Source organism: Oncorhynchus kisutch, unplaced genomic scaffold (assembly GCF_002021735.2).
Source record: "Oncorhynchus kisutch isolate 150728-3 unplaced genomic scaffold, Okis_V2 scaffold3997, whole genome shotgun sequence".
In the NCBI taxonomy this organism is placed as follows: Eukaryota; Metazoa; Chordata; class Actinopteri; order Salmoniformes; family Salmonidae; genus Oncorhynchus; species Oncorhynchus kisutch.
The window spans coordinates 61,645-74,958 of record NW_022265942.1 but is presented as its reverse complement, the minus strand read 5'-3'; the positions used below and the strand labels follow the sequence as shown (position 1 = coordinate 74,958).

The 13,314-nt window shown below is 48.9% G+C and overlaps 1 protein-coding gene across 1 annotated transcript in view; it reads right to left on the bottom strand.

The window, feature by feature from the left end:
• Positions 1-13,314, bottom strand: part of LOC109882704 (YY1-associated factor 2) — a 32,880-nt gene that overhangs the window by 7,755 nt on the left and 11,811 nt on the right. The gene's annotated exons all lie outside the window — the stretch shown is intronic.

The window sequence follows — 13,314 nt, the reverse complement described above, 5'->3', positions numbered from 1 at the left end:
TGTTCTGCCATGGTGAGGTTACTACACCATACAGTCAGTGTGTGTGTTGTGTGTGTGTGTTGTGTTCTGCCATGGTGAGATTACTACACCATACAGTCAGTGTGTGTGTTGTGTGTGTGTGTGATGTGTTCTGCCATGGTGAGGTTACTACACCATACAGTCAGTGTGTGTGTTGTGTGTGTGTGTGTTGTGTTCTGCCATGGTGAGATTACTACACCATACAGTCAGTGTGTGTGTTGTGTTCTGCCATGGTGAGATTACTACACCATACAGTCAGTGTGTGTGTTGTGTTCTGCCATGGTGAGGTTACTACACCATACAGTCAGTGTGTGTGTTGTGTGTGTGTGTTGTGTTCTGCCATGGTGAGATTACTACACCATACAGTCAGTGTGTGTGTTGTGTTTGTGTGTGTTGTGTTCTGCCATGGTGAGATTACTACACCATACAGTCAGTGTGTGTGTTGTGTGTGTGTGTGTTGTGTTCTGCCATGGTGAGATTACTACACCATACAGTCAGTGTGTGTGTTGTGTGTGTGTGTGTTGTGTTCTGCCATGGTGAGATTACTACACCATACAGTCAGTGTGTTGTGTTGTGTTCTGCCATGGTGAGATTACTACACCATACAGTTAGTGTGTGTGTTGTGTGTGTGTGTGTTGTGTTCTGCCATGGTGAGATTACTACACCATACAGTCAGTGTGTTGTGTTGTGTTCTGCCATGGTGAGATTACTACACCATACAGTTAGTGTGTGTGTTGTGTGTGTGTGTGTTGTGTTCTGCCATGGTGAGATTACTACACCATACAGTCAGTGTGTGTGTTGTGTTCTGCCATGGTGAGATTACTACACCATACAGTCAGTGTGTGTGTTGTGTTCTGCCATGGTGAGATTACTACACCATACAGTCTCTGTACTGACTGCAGAGTGATCTTTCCTTTCAGTGGTTCCCTCTAGAACAAAACACACACGCTGACATTTCACAGATGAGCCCTCGAGGCATGCAGAAACTCCACCAGCACATTTTGTACGAAATTCACCACCATGAGAGTAATTGTCATCAGCTTGTCTCTAGTCAGTTCCAATCACGCTGTAGTAAGATGGAGAAACAGTTTAGCCTAGAAAATACTCCTTGTTTCTGCAGTGCTAATAATCAGTATGCTTATCTGTGATGGATCCGTTTATCTTCTGAATACTCTCAAACAGAACAGTACTTGACTTTCTGACACACAGAAACCATGACAACTATAGCTGGACCGAGTCGCTAAGGGAAGAGGAAGGCATTGTTTAGATGACCATAACGGCCTCAATTACACTACAGCCTGAAAAAGCTACATTCAAGTGTTGTTCTGAAAATCCCCTTACAGTAACTGCATCAAGGCCAGCCAGCATGGACATGTATCACATGGCCTATATACTGCCAGAGACACAGAGAGAGAGGGAGCGTGAGAGAGAAAGAGAGTCACAGCACAGCCCACCACGGAACTAACCAATGCTGACAACTTTAATCAGCCGGAGAACAATCTCTCAGTAATAACATAATTCATGTTGTTGTTGTGTGTTGAAAATCATCTCCGTCCCGACTCCCCAAACACATTGGGATGGATGACGGGAGCGGCTGCAAGGTGACAGAGGAGCCTGCTGACAGGACTGATACTGTCATGTTGTACAGAGGTGGAGTGGTTAACAGAGCACAGCAGTTAACCCAATCAGAGGTCATTAAGAAAGCACGTGCTATAGGTCTCCAGTGTGTGTGTGTGTGTGTGTGTGTGTGTGTGTGTGTGTGTGTTGTCCCGTATTGGCCTAGCATGTACACACCACATCAGGCCGGGCTGGGACAGGGACAGGGACAGTAACTGAGGCATTGATTCCAATAGGGTGATTTTCCTCAGTGTCTGGCTCATCGTGCTAGCCTATGTTCTGACAGTAATGCTGTGTGTTGGAACCACTGTGTGGGAGTGTGATTTTCAATCAATAGCCCACTCCTGGAATCTGTTCTAGAATGGCTAATGGAGTCTGCCACTATGAAACTAGGACATCAAGGAGGGGTTTAAATAAACGCACCAAACAGCAGCCAGACAGAGTGGATTTCCTTTCAGCCTGCAAATATAAATAATGATGAGGTGCCTTTAGATCTTACATCACCGTCTCTAGTCTCTACACTGCCCTGACACTTTACATTATTCACCAATCAATTGGTATGTATTTCATTGAAATGACTAATGAACAGAAGTACCCTAAGTCTCTCTCTCTCTCTGGTAGGGTATTTCACCCAGATATGGGAGTTATTTTCAAATTCTTTGTGGGTCTGTGTAATCTGAGGGAAATATGTGTCTCTGATATGGTCATACATATGGCAGGTTAGGAAGTGCAGCTCAGTTTCCACCTCATTTTGTGGGCAGTGAGCACATAGCCTGTCTTCTCTTGAGCGCCAGGTCTGCCTACGGCGGCCTTTCTCAATAGCAAGGCTCTCTCTCTCTCTGGATGACTGCACATCCTGTTCTTCCCACTCTTCCCTCCCCCTGTCTGTCAGCCTCTCTAATGAGGGTGTTGTGTTATACAGTCATGTTAAAACAGAGAGACACCAGGACCTGCCTTCATCAACACCATGGGTCCTGATGACTCATTGACCCAGGCATAACACTGGTGTCTCACAGGGCTGCTGTTGGGCCACAGCTGGCTGAAACGGTCAGCTCTCAAAGTGTTGTCCTGCTGCAGTATGTCTCAGGGCTGCTGTTGGGCCACAGCTGGCTGAAACGGTCAGCTCTCAAAGTGTTGTACTGCTGCAGTATGTCTCAGGGCTGCTGTTAGACCACAGCTGGCTGAAACGGTCAGCTCTCACAGTGTTGTCCTGCTGCAGTATGTCTCAGGGCTGCTGTTGGGCCACAGCTGGCTGAAACGGTCAGCTCTCAAAGTGTTGTCCTGCTGCAGTATGTCTCAGGGCTGCTGTTAGACCACAGCTGGCTGAAACGGTCAGCTCTCAAAGTGTTGTCCTGCTGCAGTATGTCTCAGGGCTGCTGTTAGACCACAGCTGGCTGAAACGGTCAGCTCTCAAAGTGTTGTCCTGCTGCAGTATGTCTCAGGGCTGCTGTTAGACCACAGCTGGCTGAAACGGTCAGCTCTCAAAGTGTTGTCCTGCTGCAGTATGTCTCAGGGCTGCTGTTAGACCACAGCTGGCTGAAACGGTCAGCTCTCAAAGTGTTGTCCTGCTGCAGTATGTCTCAGGGCTGCTGTTAGACCACAGCTGGCTGAAACGGTCAGCTCTCAAAGTGTTGTCCTGCTGCAGTATGTCTCAGGGCTGCTGTTAGACCACAGCTGGCTGAAACGGTCAGCTCTCAAAGTGTTGTACTGCTGCAGTATGTCTCAGGGCTGCTGTTAGACCACAGCTGGCTGAAACGGTCAGCTCTCAAAGTGTTGTACTGCTGCAGTATGTCTCATGGCTGCTGTTGGGCCACAGCTGGCTGAAACGGTCAGCTCTCAAAGTGTTGTCCTGCTGCAGTATGTCTCAGGGCTGCTGTTGGGCCACAGCTGGCTGAAACGGTCAGCTCTCAAAGTGTTGTCCTGCTGCAGTATGTCTCAGGGCTGCTGTTAGACCACAGCTGGCTGAAACGGTCAGCTCTCAAAGTGTTGTCCTGCTGCAGTATGTCTCAGGGCTGCTGTTAGACCACAGCTGGCTGAAACGGTCAGCTCTCAAAGTGTTGTCCTGCTGCAGTATGTCTCAGGGCTGCTGTTAGACCACAGCTGGCTGAAACGGTCAGCTCTCAAAGTGTTGTCCTGCTGCAGTATGTCTCAGGGCTGCTGTTAGACCACAGCTGGCTGAAACGGTCAGCTCTCAAAGTGTTGTCCTGCTGCAGTATGTCTCAGGGCTGCTGTTAGACCACAGCTGGCTGAAACGGTCAGCTCTCAAAGTGTTGTACTGCTGCAGTATGTCTCATGGCTGCTGTTGGGCCACAGCTGGCTGAAACGGTCAGCTCTCAAAGTGTTGTCCTGCTGCAGTATGTCTCAGGGCTGCTGTTGGGCCACAGCTGGCTGAAACGGTCAGCTCTCACAGTGTTGTCCTGCTGCAGTATGTCTCAGGGCTGCTGTTGGGCCACAGCTGGCTGAAACGGTCAGCTCTCAAAGTGTTGTCCTGCTGCAGTATGTCTCAGGGCTGCTGTTAGACCACAGCTGGCTGAAACGGTCAGCTCTCAAAGTGTTGTCCTGCTGCAGTATGTCTCAGGGCTGCTGTTAGACCACAGCTGGCTGAAACGGTCAGCTCTCAAAGTGTTGTCCTGCTGCAGTAAGTCTCAGGGCTGCTGTTAGACCACAGCTGGCTGAAACGGTCAGCTCTCAAAGTGTTGTCCTGCTGCAGTATGTCTCAGGGCTGCTGTTAGACCACAGCTGGCTGAAACGGTCAGCTCTCAAAGTGTTGTCCTGCTGCAGTATGTCTCAGGGCTGCTGTTAGACCACAGCTGGCTGAAACGGTCAGCTCTCAAAGTGTTGTACTGCTGCAGTATGTCTCAGGGCTGCTGTTAGACCACAGCTGGCTGAAACGGTCAGCTCTCAAAGTGTTGTACTGCTGCAGTATGTCTCATGGCTGCTGTTGGGCCACAGCTGGCTGAAACGGTCAGCTCTCAAAGTGTTGTCCTGCTGCAGTATGTCTCAGGGCTGCTGTTGGGCCACAGCTGGCTGAAACGGTCAGCTCTCAAAGTGTTGTCCTGCTGCAGTATGTCTCAGGGCTGCTGTTAGACCACAGCTGGCTGAAACGGTCAGCTCTCAAAGTGTTGTCCTGCTGCAGTATGTCTCAGGGCTGCTGTTAGACCACAGCTGGCTGAAACGGTCAGCTCTCAAAGTGTTGTACTGCTGCAGTATGTCTCATGGCTGCTGTTGGGCCACAGCTGGCTGAAACGGTCAGCTCTCAAAGTGTTGTCCTGCTGCAGTATGTCTCAGGGCTGCTGTTGGGCCACAGCTGGCTGAAACGGTCAGCTCTCAAAGTGTTGTCCTGCTGCAGTATGTCTCAGGGCTGCTGTTAGACCACAGCTGGCTGAAACGGTCAGCTCTCAAAGTGTTGTCCTGCTGCAGTATGTCTCAGGGCTGCTGTTAGACCACAGCTGGCTGAAACGGTCAGCTCTCAAAGTGTTGTCCTGCTGCAGTATGTCTCAGGGCTGCTGTTAGACCACATCTGGCTGAAACGGTCAGCTCTCAAAGTGTTGTCCTGCTGCAGTATGTCTCAGGGCTGCTGTTAGACCACAGCTGGCTGAAACGGTCAGCTCTCAAAGTGTTGTCCTGCTGCAGTATGTCTCAGGGCTGCTGTTAGACCACAGCTGGCTGAAACGGTCAGCTCTCAAAGTGTTGTCCTGCTGCAGTATGTCTCAGGGCTGCTGTTAGACCACAGCTGGCTGAAACGGTCAGCTCTCAAAGTGTTGTCCTGCTGCAGTATGTCTCAGGGCTGCTGTTAGACCACAGCTGGCTGAAACGGTCAGCTCTCAAAGTGTTGTCCTGCTGCAGTATGTCTCAGGGCTGCTGTTAGACCACAGCTGGCTGAAACGGTCAGCTCTCAAAGTGTTGTCCTGCTGCAGTATGTCTCAGGGCTGCTGTTAGGCCACAGCTCTTTGCTCTTTCTTTAACACAGTCCACACAAAAACACCAGCACATTGAAGACTAATGAAAGATCTGTTGGTGCTCTGGCCACCTGACTATCATTGTCATGCCATAGACAGCGAGAGGAGTTGGCACATACAGATCTGGGATCAGCCCAGTGTAAGCTGAATAATACAGTGTTAATCAGAGCAGAGTCCTCTGTCCTCCCACAGATCAGTCAACCTACAAGCTCAGTGTTCTGTCACATCTCCCTTTCAGCAGGTCGGTGTGTGCGTGTGTGTGTGTGTGTGTGTGTGTGTGACTCCTCCTCCTGGGATCCAGTGACATGATTAATGTCTCTCCCTGCCAGAACTTGCTACTGCTATGCTGCTCTCCATTGGAGCTGTGTGTGTGTGTGTGTGTGTGTGTGTGTGTGTGTAAGAGATTGCTCTCTGCTTCCTATAGTTTATGGCCCCTCCACAGCATTTGGCCCACTACGCCCTAGACCCCGCCTCCTCTGGGAGTCCTATAGAGTCATTTTCTCACTTTATAATTATATACAGTTATATACACACACACGCACATTTGCATTCTATTCCATGTTGCATCACAGCGTACTGTACAGTTTAGTATGGTGTAGGTGTAGGGATAAAAAGATGGCTTACATGCACTGTGTGGAGGATGGAGGATGTTTGTAAGTCTGCCCCATGATTGGTGGAGGCAGATGCCCACGCAGTGTACTGTACAATTTACATAATATAACATTCACTGCTGAAAGTCTGAAATAGGCATGGGGTAAACAGTATCCACATGACAACTGTATTTTCAGTACAACAGACCTTTTCTCCAGAGAGGTCCTGCAAAAGCCTACATGGAGTGTGTGTGTGTGTGTTCACTGCTCACACACTTGAGCAGTTCCCCCATCATTCAAGCTGTCATACGAGGCCTCAGGTGAAGTTCAGTAAATATGCGTCTGAACTTGTGGAAATATTCTGGCACAATACTGGCTCCAGTAGAATGATGAGTGTTCCTTCCCTCGGGCTGAAAGTGTCAGAGAACTCATTAGTGGACAGCTGGTGGGTTGGAAGGTCAAATACAACTGGGTCTTCACACACCCAGTTATTAGACTGCTAGCCGGACGGATAATGTTTGGAACGCGCTGTTTCTAACAGTTGTCTAGCAGCGGTTAAATCACCCTTCATGAAGAGTGTTTTATTGTTTTCTAATGACTAGAAGCCAGAGCAGTGAAAGCAGTGGAATAACTTGGTGTGTCTCCTCTCCAATGGCTGTAAAATACCTGAACGCAGAGTGGGATAATCATTAAAAGAATGGTGTGTAATTTGCCTTCCTGTATTCATCTCATAATGTGGCAAATGGCGTGTCTTTAATGGCCCGGCAGTAACGCGTGGCGGAGTGTTTACTGCCGTGACAATTCAACTGCACGTCACAAGCTCCTTTGTCATGTTCGTTTTGGTTACCCCCTCCTCTCTCCCTCGTTTCTTCTCTCTTCCCTCTGTCCTTCCTCCCTCTCATCTCCCTCTACACTCCTCTCTCCCTCGTTTCTTCTCTCTTCCCTCTGTCCTTCCTCCCTCTCATCTCCCTCTACACTCCTCTCTCCCTCGTTTCTTCTCTCTTCCCTCTGTCCTTCCTCCCTCTCATCTCCCTCTAAACTCCTCTCTCCCTCGTTTCTTCTCTCTTCCCTCTGTCCTTCCTCCCTCTCATCTCCCTCTACACTCCTCTCTCCCTCGTTTCTTCTCTCTTCACTCTGTCCTTCCTCCCTCTCATCTCCCTCTACACTCCTTTCTTCCTCCCTGGCGTCTGTTGCCATCCTCCCATCCTGGAGACAGTACAGCCTCGTTGACAACGTGCTTTTAATTGTGGTTCTATCTTCTCAAGCAGCATCAGAGAGAGCAGCTCTGCTAAACCTCAGTTTTGTAAAACATTAATCTTAATCTAACTGCTGGCTGCACGCAACCCAACCATCTCTCTCTCTCCCCGCATGTCTCTCTCTCCCCCCGCATGTCTCTCTCTCCCCGTGTCTCTCTCTCACTCTCTCCCCGCGTCTCTCTCTCTCCCCGCGTCTCTCTCTCTCTCTCTCTCTCCCCATGTCTCTCTCTCTCCCCGTCTCTCTCTCTCTCCCCGTCTCTCTCTCTCTCCCCCCGTCTCTCTCTCTCTCCCCCCGTATCTCTCTCTCTCTCTCCCCGTGTCTCTCGCTCTCTCTCCCCACGTCTCTCTCTCTCTCTCTCCCCCCCACGTCTCTCTCTCTCTCTCTCTCCCCACGTCTCTCTCTCTCTCTCCCCACGTCTCTCTCTCCCCACGTCTCTCTCTCTCTCTCCCCGCGTCTCTCTCTCTCTCTCCCCGCGTCTCTCTCTCTCTCCCCGCGTCTCTCTCCCCTCTCGCCCCGCGTCTCTCTCCCCTCTCTCTCTCCCCGTGTCTCTCTCTCTCTCTCTCTCCCAGTGTTTCTCTCTCCCCCAGTGTCTCTCTCTCTCTCTCCCCCAGTGTCTCTCTCTCTCTCCCCCAGTGTCTCTCTCTCTCTCCCCGTGTCTCTCTCTCTCTCTCCCCGTGTCTCTCTCTCTCTCTCACCGTCTTTCTCTCTCTCCCCGCGTCTCTCTCTCTCTCCCCGCGTCTCTCTCTCTCTCTCCCCTCTCTCTCTCCCCGTGTCTCTCTCTCTCTCTCTCTCCCCGTGTCTCTCTCTCCCCCCATGTGTGTGTCTCTCTCTCCCCCCATGTCACTCTCCCCATGTCTCTCTCTCTCCCTGTGTCTCTCTCTCTCTACCCCCATGTCTCTCTCTCCAGCTCTCTTTCTACCTCCATCTCTCTCCTCCCCTCTTCTATCCCAAATGAGCTCAGTACCAACTCATTCATCTGGGAGTAAAGTTAGGCCTGTTTAACACAGATACAGGTAACTTTAGACCTATGTAACTAATTCCACATTAAAACCGGATTACAAATGACAGTGACCATGCAATGATCTTACATAGGTCTACATTATTGTTCAAGCTAAAATAATCTTTGAGATATATATATAATATCTCAAGCTAAATGAAGCCAGAGGGAAACAGAAAGGTAATATTAATATCCTCCATAATCCTTGTCCTACATTAGACTTAGTACACCAGCTGTCTGGCTCTTTCCCCACTGGAAGAGCCCTCCTCCCTCCCTGGAAGAGCCCTCCTCCCTCCCTAGAAGAGCCCTCCTCCCTCCCTAGAAGAGCCCTCCTCCCTCCCTGGAAGAGCCCTCCTCCCTCCCTGGAAGAGCCCCCCTCCCTCCCTGGAAGAGCACTCCTCCCTCCCTGGAAGAGCCCTCCTCCCTCCCTGGAAGAGCCAGCCAACCCCCTGGAGTGTGCTGTGTGTGGACGGGCGGGAGACGCAGGTCGAGTCATGTTGCTATTGGCCCTTCATTAACTACCGCGACCTCCTTTGTTGGCCATCTTGCTAGCATCACCTCTGGTATGAGCTGTGTTGTTGTTGCTGTAGAGGGCAGAGGGTTAGCGCTTGGCCTTTCTGAAGTAGACTGTCTCTCTGAGAGGAGAGGAAGAGAGGAAAGAGATCAGAGGAAAGGAAGAGAGGACAGCACTGAGATCTCTTCCTGTCTCTCTGAGAGGAGAGGAAGGGAGGACAGCACTGAGATCTCTTCCTGTCTCTCTGAGAGGAGAGGAAGAGAGGAAAGAGATCAGAGGAAAGGAAGAGAGGACAGCACTGAGATCTCTTCCTGTCTCTCTTGAGAATACATCTCACTGAATGATAGTCTACCGTCTGTCTGCCGTTCATTCACTGACAGCGCAGTGTTTTTTGAAGGTGTCTGACTGCCGGCATTTTCGTCCGTTTCTACACGTAAAATCGGTTCGCACTCGGTTGGCAAATTACGGTCGGCACTTTGTTCAGAGACGCTAAGTACCATCAGCTGGCAAACGTGAACTGCGTTGCTGTTCTGGGCAGATGGCAAGTGCTTGGCCCTGCTGGAGCAGAGGTCTCAGACTCTCTCTCTCTCTCTCAGCCCCTTGTCTTCTGTGTGTGGAGGGAATTTGATGTCTCTCTCTCCTCTCCCTCTGTTATCTTCCTGTGTGTGTGCAGCGGTGGTTGAGTTGTTTGTAATGGTGGTGACCCCCTGGCTGCTTTAAGACTGTTGTCCTGATGAAAATCTCTGTTCCACTGATGACATCACACTGATTAAGCCCTAGCATACTAATGAGCCGTGCTCTGGGTGTCTGGCAGCTGCTGTAGCAGCCTCAATTCAGAGACTAGACACACAGGGGCGCACACACACACACACGGGCGCAGACACACACAGACACACACTCAGGGGCGCAAACAAATATACACACACACGGGCGCAAACACACACACACAAATGACATACACACAGACACACGTGCACAGACCCGTGTACACACAACATTCCAGTCACAGAGGCAATGGAGACAATTGGGTCTGCCTCCACACTGTTAGCTGGCTCATTTGAAAACTGCTCTTTAAAGCAGGATAATTGGTTTTGCATGAAGGGGAAGGATAATGTTCAACCTTTGGTAATAAAACCACACACACACACACACACACACACACACACACACACACACACACACACACACACACACACACACACACACACACACACACACACACACACACACACACACACACACACACACACACATAGAAAGAGAGAGCGGCAGAGAGAGAGAGAAAGACAGAGCGGCAGAGAGAGAGAGAGAGAGAGAGCTAGCTATTCTTGCATGGCTTTGTTTCCCTTGTTGGCCATGAAACCAAGATGTCACTCAGGGACAACACCAGGGTGGCAGCCATTTCCTGACTGTGAATCAATAACACTGACATCATGGTGCCAGGCTCTGGTCAAAAGTAGTGCACTATATAGGGAATAGGGTACCATTTGGGATGTGGGCACACTTACTTATTGAAGGGTTTTTCTTTATTTTTACTATTTTCTACATTGTAGAATACTAGTGACGGCATCAAAACTATGAAATAACACATATGGAATCATGTAGCAACCCAAAAACGGTTAAACAAATCAAAATATATTTTATATTTGAGATTCTTCAAATAGCCACCCTTTTCCTTGATGACAGCTTTGCGCAATCTTGGCATTCTCTCAACCAGCTTCATGGGGAATGCTTTTCCAACAGTCTTGAAGGAGTTCCCACATATGCTGAGCACTTGTTGGCTGCTTTTCCTTCACTCTGCGGTCGTACTCATCCCAAACCATCTCAATTGGGTAGAGGCCGGGTGATTGTGGAGAGCCAGGTCATCTGATGCAGCACTTCATCACTCTCCTTGGTCAAATAGCACTTACACAGCCTGGTGGTGTGTTGGGTCATTTTCCTGTTGAAAAACAAATGATAGTCCCACTAAGCGCAAACCAGATGGGGTGGTATATTGCTGCAGAATGCTGTAGTAGCCATGCTGGTTAAGTGTGCCTTGAATTCTAAATAAATCACAGTGTCACCAGCATAGCACCCCCACACCATCACACCTCTTCCTCCATGCTTCATGGTGGGAACCACACATGTGGAGATCATCCGTTCACCTATTCTGCATCTCATAGAGACACAGTGGTTGGAACCAAAAATCTTAAAATTTGGACCAAAATGACAGATTTCCACCAGTCTAAATCCTTCGGTCGTGTTTCTTGGACCAAGCAAGTCTCTTCTTCTTATTGGTGTCTTTTTGTGGTGGTTTCTTTGCAGCAATTTGACCATGAAGGACTGATTCACACAGTCTCCTCTGAACAATTGATGTTGAGATGTGTCTGTTACTTGAACACTGTGAAGCATTTATTTGGGCTGCAATTTCTGAGGCTGGTCACTCTAATGAACGTATCCTCTACAGCAGAGGTACCTCTGGGTCTTCCTTTCCTGTGGTGGTCCTAATTAGAGCCAGTTTCATCATAGCGCTTGATCGTTTTTGCGACTTCACTTGAAGAAACTTTAAAAGTCCTTGAACTCTTCCGGATTGACTGACCTTCTGTAACGGCGTTCTTCGTTTGTTGAAAGAGAGTCGGACCGAAATGCGGCGTGGTGGTTATTCATGTCTTTAATGAAAAAAGTGACGGTACATGAAATAACGATAAATACAAAAACCAACAAACGGAACGTGAAACTTATTACAGCCTATCTGGTGACACTACACAGAGACAGGAACAATCACCCACCAACCTAATACAGCCTATCTGGTGAACACTACACAGAGACAGGAACAATCACCCACCAACCTAATACAGCCTATCTGGTGATACTACACAGAGACAGGAACAATCACCCACCAACCTAATACAGCCTATCTGGTGAACACTACACAGAGACAGGAACAATCACCCACCAACCTAATACAGCCTATCTGGTGAACACTACACAGAGACAGGAACAATCACCCACCAACCTAATACAGCCTATCTGGTGATACTACACAGAGACAGGAACAATCACCCACCAACCTAATACAGCCTATCTGGTGAACACTACACAGAGACAGGAACAATCACCCACCAACCTAATACAGCCTATCTGGTGACACTACACAGAGACAGGAACAATCACCCACCAACCTAATACAGCCTATCTGGTGATACTACACAGAGACAGGAACAATCACCCACCAACCTAATACAGCCTATCTGGTGACACTACACAGAGACAGGAACAATCACCCACCAACCTAATACAGCCTATCTGGTGATACTACACAGAGACAGGAACAATCACCCACCAACCTAATACAGCCTATCTGGTGATACTACACAGAGACAGGAACAATCACCCACCAACCTAATACAGCCTATCTGGTGATACTACACAGAGACAGGAACAATCACCCACCAACCTAATACAGCCTATCTGGTGATACTACACAGAGACAGGAACAATCACCCACCAACCTAATTACAGCCTATCTGGTGAACACTACACAGAGACAGGAACAATCACCCACCAACCTAATACAGCCTATCTGGTGATACTACACAGAGACAGGAACAATCACCCACCAACCTAATACAGCCTATCTGGTGATACTACACAGAGACAGGAACAATCACCCACCAACCTAATACAGCCTATCTGGTGATACTACACAGAGACAAGAACAATCACCCACCAACCTAATACAGCCTATCTGGTGATACTACACAGAGACAAGAACAATCACCCACCAACCTAATACAGCCTATCTGGTGATACTACACAGAGACAAGAACAATCACCCACCAACCTAATACAGCCTATCTGGTGATACTACACAGAGACAGGAACAATCACCCACCAACCTAATACAGCCTATCTGGTGATACTACACAGAGACAGGAACAATCACCCACCAACCTAATACAGCCTATCTGGTGAACACTACACAGAGACAGGAACAATCACCCACGAAATACAAAGCGAACTCAGGCTACCTAAATACGGTTCCCAATCAGAGGCAACGAGAAGCACCTGACCCTGATCGAGAACCGCCTCAGGCAGCCAAGCCTACACTAGACACACCCCTAATCAACCACAATCCCAATGCCTACAAAAACCCCAATAAGACAATACAATAACCCCATGTCACACCCTGGCCTGAACAAATAATTAAAGAAAACACAAAATACTAAGACCATGACGTGCCATACCTATATAACGTAGGTAGATGACGTGCATACCTATATAACGTAGGTAGATGACGTGCATACCTATATAACGTAGGTAGATGACGTGCATACCTATATAACGTAGGTAGATGACGTGCATACCTATATAACGTAGGTA